The sequence below is a fragment of the Trachemys scripta genome, chromosome 5 (assembly GCF_013100865.1).
Source record: "Trachemys scripta elegans isolate TJP31775 chromosome 5, CAS_Tse_1.0, whole genome shotgun sequence".
Classification (NCBI taxonomy): Eukaryota; Metazoa; Chordata; order Testudines; family Emydidae; genus Trachemys; species Trachemys scripta.
In genome coordinates this window covers 56,835,277-56,847,502 of record NC_048302.1, presented here as the reverse complement: position 1 = coordinate 56,847,502, position 12,226 = coordinate 56,835,277, and positions in this window count along the sequence as shown.

The following is a 12,226-nucleotide window of genomic DNA, read 5'->3' as shown; positions in this document are numbered from 1 at the left end:
GCTCGGCCCAGCCGGCCGAGCGCCGGAGGCCGGTGGGGCCGAGCGCTGGGGGCCGGCGAGGCCTGGGGCCGGCGGGGCCGAGCGCCGGCGGGGCCTGGGGCCAGGGGCTGGTGGGGTCTGGGGCTGAGTGCCGGGGGCCGGCAGGGCCAAGCGCCGGCAGTGCCGAGCACCGGGGGCCGGTGGTGCCGGGGGCGCCGAGCGCCGGCGGTGCCGAGCGCCAGGGGTTGCTGAGCGGGCCGGGGCTGCTTGGCCGGGGGCTGGGCCGGGGGCCGCTGAGCGGGCCAGGGGCCCGGGGACCAGCAGTGCTGGGCGGGCCGGGGGTGCCCGGGGCCGGCACCCCAGGGCCCGAGCCGACCCAAGCTGGAGAGGCCGGGGGGCCAGACTGGGTCGCGCCTCCTCCCCCCACACCGCCGCTTACCTGCTTCAGGCTTCCCGCGAAACAAATGTTCGCGGGAAGCAGGGGAGGGGGCGGAGTTGGGGTGGGGACTTTCGGGAAGGGGCGGAGGCCCGTGGACTGTCCTCCTTTTGGAGGCTGAAAATATGGTAACCCTAATCAACAAGTTCTCTATATCTTATCGGTATGCAATAGTTACAGCACATACATACATATACATATCTTTGAGAGATTGAGAGGAAGGATTCTTAGGTGGTTAGGCCAGTAGTTTAGGATTTTAAAGGCCTCAGTTCAAGTCACTACTCTGCTCCCGACTTCCTATGTGACCACAGGCAAGCCAGTTAACCTCTCTGTGCTTCAGTCCCCATAGCATTTCCCTACTTCACTGGGTGAGATGAGAATAAATATGTTAAAGATTGTGAGGTGCTCAGGCACTTGGTAATGGGGGACTAAGACATGGATTTATGCCAATTTTGTTAAAGAAAACAGCATTCCCAATTATGCTGGAAAAATACTTTTTGTTTATAATCAATTCTAAAATAAAGTTGAGCTACACATTATGTATTTGGAACTCCACACAATGTTCTGGCATTGTTCTAAATACAGTCAATTTAAATACTCATTCCATTTCTGCTTTTTTGCTGGATTAGAAGTGTTTTGGTATGTGCTGGCACAGTGTTTATCGCTTTAATTGCAATGCATTGTTTCCTTGCATGTTCTTACTCTAATTTTTAATTGTACTTGGAAAAAAAGTGTTTTAAATAGTGCTCCACAGGGAATGGGTACATGGTGTCTCTTAATTGTTACTTTCAACTTGTTCATTGATATGCAAATTAAACAGGGGGTGGGCATGCTTGGTTCCAGTGGTGGAAAATCTTGTACCAATTATAAATTCTACTTCTGTGCCTGCTAATATGCAGATTTCTCTTTTTTTGTTCCTAGAGGTGTTTTTTTTTTTTTTAAACGTACAGTATTTTCCACTGGAAATGTTATCCCCAACCCATACTTTAAAAAAAATGCTTGCAGGATTTTGCTTTTGTTTTGACCAAATAATTAACATTTATGTATTTTATCTAGAGATTTCACTGAAGGAAATACAGTGTTTGATTTTCCTCTGTAAGACTACCATTGCACTGACCAGAACAGGTTTTGCTGATCACATACTTCTTTAAGAGAGCTCTCTTACTTCTGTGAAAGTTATGTTCTACATTTTCCTTAAAGCCTCATATTACTCCAAAGGATGACTATGAAAATGGTACTGTAGTGCACCTGTTTATTATTTCTCACTGATTTCATATCATATGTGTTGACTTTACAAGCTAAGAACCAGGGAGGGGTGTATGTTTGTTTTTCCTAATGGCCTGCCCAGGTGGAGCTAAGGGTACAATTTTGCCTCATAGTGCTTTATTACTGGTAAAGATGCACAAGATTAAAAGAACCCATCTTAACTGTCTGAGCCCAAGGTGAATTTGTGGGGTTGGCAGTTAGTAAAAAGATGTTTTTATTACAAACTGAGCAAATTTGATATGGAAATTACTAAGCCACCATGATATGAAGCCCCCCCAATGCTATTTTTACTGTCACTTTTGACAGTAGAATCACATTTTAAATAACTCTGCAGTAGCATTTATTATTTATTCCATCACTATATGGGAATGGTTTCCAACATACATTGTTTGGCACAAAAAAAAAATCTGACACTTTTTATACTTATCCTCCTTCACCCCCTTCAAACTGAGAGGAGGAAATGTGGCATGGGCTGCCTCCCCCTTTTTCATTTTTAAAGAGGCATGTATAGAGGATACCAATTTGCCTAATTGCAGATTGTTCTGTTCAGCTATAATGTAAACACTGGAAAGGAATAGATTAGTCACCACAATTAACATTAACACATTTCAATGACAGTAATTGCTTTTTTCATTTAGGAATAAATATTTCAAAATAAAAGTGCTGTATAAAGGATTTTTTTCCCCAGTGGTCAGTAATGGCACACAGTATCTTTTGCCAATGGAACTAGTTAAATGCATTTGCTAAGTGAAGGCACAAAGGGTTATTTCCTCAATGAGAGTTCATTCTCAAATAACAGAACCAGGGGTATAACATTACACTAACAGAGTATCTAACACTGGTAATTGTTCCCGGAATCATTATTAAATTTGGGCTTCAAGACCTCTAATAGCACAGGTATATTTATGGAGCAATGGAATGTACAGTTATTTTCTAAGGGCCAAAACCCAAAGTCCTTACTCTGTTTTTACTCATTCCTTATTTAGGCAAGAGTCCCATCTTCAGTATTTAAAAATTGATCAGCAAATATATGTACAGCTAAATTATAAAATCTGTTAAAATTTTCTGTTTGACTACGTCTTTTGTTAAAAGGATAGACAGTTTCCACCATGCTGAAAATGTAATCCAAACAAAAAGCTGCTGACATTTTCATGTAGGTTCTATTAAAATGATCTGTACAGGTGCGCACCCACCAAGTCAAAGCATTTTCAGGATCTAGCCCTTCATTAGTGCATCTTTTTTATATAAATGGGACCATTGGAATTGCAAGATTCTGCGCATAATAATGTATCAGAGTTCTATAAATGTGCTAAAGTACAGTACTGCCATATCATACTAATATTCTTCTTATAATTCTTCTGGTATGCCATGATCCTTAGGTTTTTCCTTGATTTGGTAATTAATTTACATTTTATATTAGCAATTTGTGTACGTAAATCTCTTTTGCTAATAACACAATTCAATAAGCTAGAAATTGCCTTTATTTTACCCTTTGGATCACGCTAAGCTCCAGGTCTTTTGTTACTGGTGGAACCCACATAGCAGACTCCTTGTTGAAGGTATCAGACCACTGTAAACTGATGCAACTTCAGTGGAATTATGTTCACTTACAGCAGGGCTAATTTTTGTCCTTATTATCTTTGGGTAAAAACTAGATTGTAAGGAGGGACAGTGGAAAGATCAGAGGCAGGTATCTGGAATTGCTGGGGGTTGGCAGGGAAATGATGAGTTCAACACTTCACTTCAAAATTTAAACGCAGCTATGTTCCTGTCAACACCAGTTCTTACAGCACCTTGGGTTCTCTTTGGAGATCCCCCAGCAATAACCAGGTCTGTGGTAGCATGCCTGCAGGTGGTGTTATAACATGTAGAACCACCTGTGACAGTACCTCCCATAAGGCTTTATGGAAATATGCTTAGAATGTGTTTTATGCTACATATGTCATGTAACATCTCTCTGTAAAGGTTATAATTTCCTGAATCTATTAATCCTATTTGTATGCATGTATCATTTTTGTATTTGAAGTTATGAATATTGGCTGTGTGCTGGCTTGATTTCTAAATAACCATAGTAGAGCATTTGGTCAGTTCCTGGACTTATTGGGTTCCAGGAAGTGGGCGAAGCCCGCCCACTGCTAAAGGATCCCCCCCCAGCCTAAGGGGAGGACCCACAGGGCCTGAAACCCAAATGATTACGGGGGACAACTAAAGTAATAACAGGGACAGGAGTGCGGTCAAAGGGTCAAAAGAAGGGAACCTGACGGGGACACCGAGCAGAGAACCCCGGACAGCGCCCACTGCTCCTCAAAGGTGTCAAGGGAGCCAGTGGACGCTGTCCAGAGGAACTCTGCCCGGATACGCGAACAGACAGAGGATCGGAAACAGGCCCCACAGTCACAGGAACCTCCATCGGTCAACCTCCTCTCCCTGGTTTTATAGATGGCCAGTTTAGCCAGGGCCAAGAGGAAGTTGACCAGGAGGTTGTTTAGTTCCTGGAGAAAGGAATGTTGAAGTTAGGTACCTAATCAAGAAACACTTAAAGGGCAATGAATCTTGGAATGCTCCAATCCACATAAGAAGTCTACTTGAGGATGTTCAGAGTAGCATGTGACCCATGGCTGCTACCTGGTAAGAAACCATGCATGGACATGTGACTTGCCCAGGTGACTCCAAAACTCCATCTTGGAGCTGGGCTTTGCATAGGAAAGAGGAGGGGGTCTCCACCCACAAGATAGTCTATTTAAGCCCAGGGGAGACCCCTCCATTTTGTCTTCAGCTGGCTAAAGAGAGAGCCTCTCCATCCCCCAGGATACCTGAAAGAACCTGGAACAAAGGACAGTGACTGCAAGGGGTGTGAGTGATTGCTGGACCCAGGCTAAAAGGAGATTAGTTTGTAAAAGGGAGCATTCTGGAACTGGCGAGGATCTTATCTGTATTCAGTTTGATTAGACATAGATTTGCATGTTTTATTTTATTTTGCTTGGTGACTTACTTTGTTCTGCCGGTTACTACTTGGAACCACTTAAATCCTACTTTCTGTATTTAATAAAATCACTTTTTAATTATTAACACAGCGTATGTATTAATACCTGGGGGAGGCAAACAGCTGTGCATCTCTATCAGTGATATAGAGGGCAAACAATTTATGAGTTTACCTTGTATAAGCTTTATACAAGGTAAAACAGATTTATTTGGGTTTAGACCCCATTGGCAGTTGGGTATCTGAGTGTTAAAGACAGGAACGCTTCTGTAAGCTGCTTTCAGTCAAGCCTGCAGCTTTGGGGCAAGTAATTCAGACCCTGGGTCTTTGTTGGAGGAGACGGGCGTGTCTGGCTCAGCAAGACAGGGTGCTGGGGTCCTGAGCTGGCCGGGGCAGAAGTAGTCTTGGCACATCGGGTGGCAGCTTCCAAGAGGGTTTCTGTGATCCAACCTGTCACACCACCTTTGTCACACTGGGAAAAAAAAAAATCTACATTCTTGGAAAAAATGAAAAACCAACCAACCAAAAAAGGAATTGTAGTATTTTTAAGGCAGTCATCAATATAACAATCTATATTAGTCATGATTCCTTGAAAAGAAAATATCAGATTTCATTTTTGCCAGGAGGAAATGAAAATGTCACATATAACAGGGTCATGGATTTTACAGTAGTGATGTCTGTTTATAATCACTTCACCTTTACATGCGTAAATGCACAGAAAGCAGAACACAAGGGAGGAGGTTTTACAACAGATTTAAACAAGAGAACATCTAGGCCTCCCCATAATCTTGCCTAACCAACTTTGAAAGGAGAATGGAGTTGATTAGACAGGTTAATGGAGTGATGTCTTTACATATGACAGATGGCCATGTTAGAACAGAAAGTTGCTTGCCTCATTTTTTAAGGTTTTATTTATAGAAGCATTGCTCATAGTAATTTGATTAGCAGTATTTTACTAAAACATAGAAGCAATATCCACTGAAACTGAAGTTTTAATTGGCTGGATTTTTACATTATGACTAAGTGGAAATAATAATAATTAAAATACAAACTGAAATTTTTTGAACTGGGGCTCCCTTATAAACATCCTGACCTGCTCATGTTGGGATGCAAACTGCACAAAGTGCTTCCTGATTCGCAAGCTCATAAAAACATAAAGAAATTGAAATATACAGAAGGCAACAAGCTTTGTTTTATGATTTAGAGAGCTCTTTATGTTTACATTTGACAGAGGAATTGTCCAGAATATCTGAAGGAATTAAAAAGTTAAGAAAGTGCTAATTAAAACTTTTGCCTAACAAAATCTATTGTTATATTACAATGGTAGCCGTGTTTGGAAAAATAACTTCCTTGGTAGATACTTCTCCCCTCTCCCAGATTTACGTAAGTGTAAAATTTGGTATCAATATCATTTATCTGTATCTCACTTATATGAAATCTTGTTATCCGGATCGGAATCATGTCCCTTACTCTAATGGGGATTAAGCTAAATGAGGATTTGATGTGCAAGGACCACTAGTTATCTGGCCCAGAAGACAAGAGAGTGAAGCTGTAGCTGAAATCATGCTGTGTCCTTTTGAGCCAGACCATCACCCCAACTATCTGAACCCCTTTATTATGTAAAGATTTCTAGTGCCCACCAAGACCTTTAGATAACCAAAGCTGTACTATATTTGCACTTACTCTCCTCCATTCGATGAAAAAGTGTTACTTCAAGATACTTTATAGGACTAGATTTAAAGAAAAGAATTTGTGCTCTACTAATCCCTGATTTATCTTGTTCTTTTGGAGTGCCCTGATTTCTTATTGTGGTTTACCTTGGCATCTGTCTATCCAATCATCTGAAGTGCAGTACATCTCTATCTGATACAGACCATTGGCTAAAAGGAAGTCACAGAACATCTCACTAGCCCATCAGAGAGCTGGGAACCCAAGAAAATACAAGTTAGGACCAGAGTCCTCCAGAAACATTTTTTCTCAAAATCTTTTGTAGGAATGTAGCATTTATGAAGGCTACTAGATTGACAGGCCTGGAGAAACCCTGAACCTGCAAGGTCTTCTTGTAATTATCAGTGTTGAAGTACCAATGAACTAAAAGTATCCAGACCAACCTAACTTACAGTACCTGACAGAGATCCTTGGATCTGGGATTTGTGAAAGAATGTGCAAGATTCTGTGGAAGCAGAAGGATATTTTGGAATAGCAGATGAATAATCTAGCTTCCCCAAAAATATAGGAAATGGCAGAGACTTACCCTTCTGCTCCCTCACAGTCATGCTATTGGGCATGGATGTCTTTTTTAGAGGGGGCGCTCCCCCCCCCCCAACTGCAAATCTCAGGCAGGCGTGGAATTTGCCCCCCTACGCATTGGCCTGACTGGTGCTGCCACCCCATATATAGAAGTCAAACTGTGCCTTTGCAATTGGGGACATCTTTGCTGCCCAAAGTCAATGTTTTGAGGCTGAGAATATGTTCTAGCTCATTAAAGAAGCGGTAGGGTTGTCTGGGGCAGGAGGCAACTTTGCCAACTCTGTGCTAGCAGAGTCTCCCCCTGCAGAAGGTGCCTTCTCCACTGGCCAGCTCTGGCTAGAATAGGGCCATTTTGAGACAGTACAAAGTGACTGCAGTAGATTGAAGAGTCTGGTTCAATGCATTTTGCAAGTCTTCCAGGTGTTTACACAGTACAGTAAACACCAAAATGCTCCAGAGTAAACTGGCCTAGGCTCTCAGAAGTCTAATTTTCCTTCCAAGTACATTTTCCAAAAATTCTGTTCAATAGTTCTGATATTCACGAACAGAACTGGTTCAGCTGAACCCATAAGTCTGTAGGTTGGTGAGTGGCAGCCTTACAAATGTCAGTTATTTACTCTTGTTCTAATTTCTGGTAATCACATTATAATTAATTGCTTTGGGTGACAATATACAACATGGCATTTGAGTCATTGTATGGCATTCAGTCAAATTACCCCAAAGAAATGGGAGACTGGAACATCTCTACTCACATATGTATGACACAAAAAAACTATACATACAATATTGACTTTGGTAATTATTGAGAGTGCTTGGCAGTACCAACAAGGAGTACAAAGGCAATGGCACAACAGAATTTGACACTCCCTCACCTCATGACATTAGGCTCAGCCTTGATCTGCTCCTGGCTCTATTCTAACATCTCTCCAGAGACCTCTCATTTTGTTTCCCATGGGCTCCCTAAATCTTACACCACTTCCATAGTTGGCTAGGCTCCCAGAGCATGCAGTTTTCTTTTTTGTTAATCCCAACTCAATTTACCAGATTACCAGTGGCTTTATGATTTCACAACAGGGGTGGAGATAGGTGGGACCAGTATGTAAACAATTATGCAAATTAGTTCCATCTTCATGAAAGACAGTTAATTGCATGATATCTGATGTTTTACACAAGCAACCACCTTTAGAATATTGGCTGCCTTGCAAAGTGGCCAATTGTAATTTTCCTATCTATTTATTAATGGCTTGAGTAAATGCTCAATAAAACAAAACACCAAACCTGCTCAGATGATCCTTAGTCACTTCAGTTTGACTATGGTTTTTCCCACATGTATAATCATGGAAGTGTGGAAAAAGAATGTTCCTCAGCAGATGTAATCAGAGGCAGAGTAGGAAATACATGTGATGATTATAGTGTCTTTTGTTTGAGTTCTATAATTTGGGCAGAGCCAAGCAACACCTGCGCTTCTCCTGCCTTCTGAATCCTTGGTTCTCATTCCCCGCTTGATCCTTTCTTATTTCCTTCAGGTCTTCTCTCTCTCTCTCCTTCCCCACCCCTTATGTTTCCTTCTTTCTCCTGTCCACTGGTCCTTGTCTCTTTTTTACCTCCCTTAATCTGTGTTCCCCTTCCCCTTGGTCCTTACCAGCTAGGTCTGTTTCTTTCCCTATCGGCCTTCACCTCACCCCAGAGGCGCAGTCTCCTCCTTTCTGGAGCCTCCTGATCTCCTCCCCCACAGTACTATTTTTCTTTCAACTCACAGAGCCCTGAAGTCTGTTCTTCTTCAATCATAATCTCTTCCATCTGAATCTTACCCAAGCTTCTCTCTACTGGTAGCTACACTGAGAAGGAGCCGGGTTGCAGAGTAGGAAATAAAAATACTTTATTCCAACAACAATCTCCAAACCTTACCTTTTCCTTATATCTGCTTGTGTGGCTTGTCTGTGCAGGGATTTGCTTGAAGTTACTCAGCTGCTGCTACTCAGTCAAAGGAAGGCTAAGGGGAGATCAAATGGGCTATGTATGCTTTTCAGAGGCACCAATAGTCTCCAGCTGTATCTATACTAACACATTGAAGCACTGATAAGTGAATTGATGCAGGAGCACCACAATAAGAGCATTAGTGCAGTGTTTCCACACTAGCCATGCTGTTTCCATTGCATTTTTATCCCATATCCATTTTTTGATGCACTACACTATTATAGTTCCACTGCCCTTTGGACACCTGTCCCACAGACCCAGCACACCCCCCTGAACAGCAACTTGGAGGAGATTTCAAAAGGCTTTCTGTGACCTGTAGTAGAAGATCCTCAAGTCAAACTCCCATAGTTCCTCACAAAATCCCCTAAAAACTTAGAAGCTGGCATCATTTCTAATTCTTGTATTCAGAATGGACTCCAGGATGCATGTTTAATACTTGCTACTTGTTCAGAAAGACAAGTTTCTACTAGAGCTTTTGACAAGTATTTCAAAATACTTTTCAGCTGCAATATAAATAATAATATTCAGCAAAACAATTAATTAAGCATGTACTTAAGTGCTTTGCTGAATATGGAACTTAAGCACATGCTTAATTAATTGTGTTGCTGAATAGGGATGGACTGCTTAGTGAGGGGATATGCTCTGTATTGTCTTCTGTACTCTGATGTTTTATGTCTCCAATTTGTCCAAACCAACCACATTCAGGGCCCACCAGCATGCTAGAAAAAACAGCTTGAGGGGCCACATGCTGTCTACAGGTTGTGCACTATAGGAAAGCAGATTCTTATGAAAATTGCTGTAAGAACCAATGGATATGTCAGTACAAGTGAGGGGATAGGGCTGGGTTAATGAGCCACTGGTGTATGACTCAAATGAGGGGAAAATAACTAGAGATAACTGATAATACTGATTAAGACAAAATTGGTTATGCAGTAACTTTACTTAGAATATATTTTGGCAAAATGCAGCTGAAATTTCCTTTATTTCTGATGCAGATGAGGTATCTCCTGACATGCCTTGGAGTTTGCAAGGAATTAGGGGTGACATCTAAAGCTTAAGCTAAAGAAAAGTCGAGCTAAATCAGCTTATTTAGCTTAATATCAGCATAATTTCCTGACAGACTGAAGATTCAAATTCTAGTACCACCAATGAGAGGCTCTCACTGTAAATTCATTTATTAATTCACAGATGTTTAAAAATATATCAATAAGCCACTAATCATAAACAGCAAATGTGTGATGCAGGAACATGAAAAACAAACTCCGATTTCAATTATAAACAAAAGTAAACAAAATGCTTTAAGTTGATGAAAAATAACGTAAATGCTCATTTAAATGAGATAGTATTAAGAAATATGAACCAAAATCAAACTATTACTATTTAACACATGCTGCAGAAATTTCCTCACCTAATCGAGTCTCCTTCTGACAAAGACAAATCCCTATTTCAAAATTTAAGTTGTTCTCTTGGAGTATTATCTTCTTAGTAAAAACAGAGAGGCACTCTCATATCAGAGTTCAACAATTTTTATAAGCTGCTTTTTTATTTGGATTTTAATTTCTAGGAAAGTGCTTCCACAGCAGTTTCTCATATTGGAGATGTCAAAATATTTTGTGACAACTTTTTTGTTATTGCGATAAATCTTTAATTATTCATTGAGGTCCAAATCTTTCCCTATCTCTCTGCAGGTACAGTGACCTCAAAAAAACACAATTACTGTAACCGAGGCCCCTTGGTGCCAGCTGGCAAAGGGCTCACTGTTCTTTACAAGCAACACCTGTCTCAGACCTGAAAAACTCACTACACCTAATACACTGCTTTCATGGTATTTATATGTAAAGGCATGTGAGGTTTCTACTGAAAGCTTGTAACTTATCAATACTCCTAATCATTGGAAGATGTGTGTGTAAATAATATATAAGGAATAATATAACTATATTTAAAATTATGCCCTTATGGTCTTGGAATAAAAGTTAGTCACCAGGAAATCATATGTCTCGGTGATAGCCCGTTCAAGGGGGAAGGAGTTGTCACCCACCCTAGCTAGCCGGTTATATAATGCATTGCTTTATTGTCAACCATTTCAACAATCCAGAAAAATCATTGAAGACAAAACTATAAACATCTAAACCACCTGAAAGTGAAAAGGAATGATATGACAGTGAAGGGATCACCCTATCTGTGAAGTAAATGAACACAAGGATAAATCTATGGCCAGCAGAGTTAAGGACAAGAAGGAGTTTTTAAAATATATTAGGAAAAAAGAATCCTGACAATAGTATTGGTCCATTACTAGGTTTGAAATGGTAGAATTATCAATAATAATGCAGAAAAGGCAGCAGTGTAAAATAAATATTTCTGTTGTGTATTTGGGGGAAAACAGATGATGATATAGTCTCATCGTATGGTGATGATAAAACTCTTCCTATTCCACTAGTATATCTGGATGATATTAAACAGAAGCTACTAAAGTTAGACATTTTTAAATGAGCAGGTCCAGATAACTTGCAACCAAGAGTTTTAAAAGAGCTAGCTGCGAAGCTTGCTGGATGATTAACACTGATTTTGAATAAGTCTTGGGGTACTGGGGAAGTTCTAGAAGACTGGAAGAAAGCTACGGTTGGGTCAATTTTTAAAACAGGCAAAGAGAATGACCTGGGTAACTATAGGCCTGTCAGCCTGAGTCCCAGGCACGATAATGGAGAGGTTGATAAGGGACTTGATTAATAAAGAATGAAAGGAGGGTAATATAATTAATGAAAATCAGCCTGGGTTTATGGAAAATAGATCCTGTCAAACTAAATTGATATCTCCTTTTGATGAGATTAGAAGTTTGGTTAACAAAGGTAATAGTGCGGATGTAATATACTTACACTTGTATAAGGTGTCTGACTTGGTACTGCATGGAATTTTGATTAAAAAACTAGAACGATATAAAATTAACATGTCACACATCAAAGGGATTAAAAACTGGAGAACTGATAAGACTCAATGTAACTGTAAATGAGGAATCATCAATGAGTAGGTGTATTTAAAGAGAGGTCCCACAGGGATAAGTGTTTGGCCCTACGCTATTTAACATTTTTATCAATGACTTGGAAGAAAACATAAAATCATCACTGATAAACTTTGCATATGACACAAAAATTAAGGGAATGGTATATAATGAAGAGAATAGATCGCTGATACAAAGCAATCTGAATAGCTTGGCAAATTGCGTGAAAATGAACAATATGCGTTTTAATATGGCTAAATATAAATGTATGTATGTAGGAACAATTAATTTGGCCATACTTACAGGATGGGGACTCTATCCTAGGAAGCAGTGACTCTGAAAA